The 1,333-nt window shown below is 38.5% G+C and overlaps 1 pseudogene across 1 annotated transcript in view; it reads right to left on the reverse strand.

Moving 5' to 3' along the window:
- LOC105501957 overlaps positions 1-1,333 on the reverse strand; it is a 23,906-nt pseudogene that overhangs the window by 1,391 nt on the left and 21,182 nt on the right. The window lies entirely within an intron of this gene.

Here is a 1,333-nt window from a genome sequence, read left to right on the forward strand (position 1 = left end):
CTTGAGCCACCGCGCCCGGCCTTGATAAATATAAATTCTTAGTCAAAAGGCTGTTGCCATTTGTTTTCACGTGTCTTCTGGCCCTTGGCCCAGGAAATCTACTGCCTAAGGGTTTTGCAACTGCAGGAAAAAATGTTCTACAAAACACAAACTTAGAGAAAATGCTTCAAAGGGTGCTGAAGATTGAAATGTACAGATATTTGATGGAAAACTCAGAAAAGATACATCAAATACCTCAAGAAACAGAGGATAGCCACCATTCTCTTGATCAGCATCATCCTCACCATCCTCAGAGCTGAAGAATACTCGGTTCTAGGCACTGACAATCTACGGGCTCTGAAGAAAAGCTCTGCTAATCTACAACATAGCTGAGATCGCTCTTTAAGTATTTGCACAGGTATAAAACCTTTACAGGGCCGGGCGCGGTGGCTCACGCCTGTAATCCCAGCACTTTGGGAGGCAAGGCGGGAGGATCACGAGGTCAGGAGATCGAGACCATCCTGGCTAACACGGTGAAACCCCGTCTCTACTAAAAAATATTTAAAAATTAGCTGGGCGTGGTGGCGGGCACCTGTAGTCCCAGCTACTCGGGAGGCTGAGGCAGGAGAATGGCGTGAACCTGGGAGGCGGAGCTTGCCGTGAGCTGAGATCGCGCCACCGCACTCCAGCCTGGGTGACAGAGGTAGACTATGTCACAAAAAAAAAAAAAGAAAAAAAAACCGTTACAGGTGAATTAAAATCTTCTGAAGAAAAGCTGTCAGGAAAACATACTTATTGGAGCAGTGCTTTGGGCTTCAGCTAATTAGCTGAAGGAGATGAAGGAGAGGCCAGGGAGTCTAGTCCCTACCATCATCTCTCGTATATAAAACTACAGTTTTGTTTTTTTCTCTCTCTGGCTAAAAATTAATAATGCAGAAAACTCGGGACATAGAAAAAGGTTAAAAAGTAGAAAAGAAACATCTCACTGCTCCCCTAACTTTTATTTTTCTCCATTGATCAAATCAAGGTTTTTCTTAGTCTATCTAGGTGAGATTATTATGATGTATATAAATTATTTTGCCTTTCTCTTGAGTGTTAAACTATGAATATATCAAAATTTATTTTAATGTGTTATTTGTAGTGGCTATACTATATTCTCTTAAATGGACATGTGAAATAGTTCATTTAATCATTAACCTTTCATATATAATACAAATAAAAGTATATATTTAGGTAAAATACATTTATATTTGTATTTATATATACTTTATACATGGAAATATATATGGATATATGTTCATATGTGAAAATATAATTTTACATTTAATTTGTCTTATATATACATAAACTATAC

The sequence above is a fragment of the Colobus angolensis genome, unplaced genomic scaffold (genome assembly GCF_000951035.1).
Source record: "Colobus angolensis palliatus isolate OR3802 unplaced genomic scaffold, Cang.pa_1.0 Scaffold765, whole genome shotgun sequence".
In the NCBI taxonomy this organism is placed as follows: domain Eukaryota; kingdom Metazoa; phylum Chordata; class Mammalia; order Primates; family Cercopithecidae; genus Colobus; species Colobus angolensis.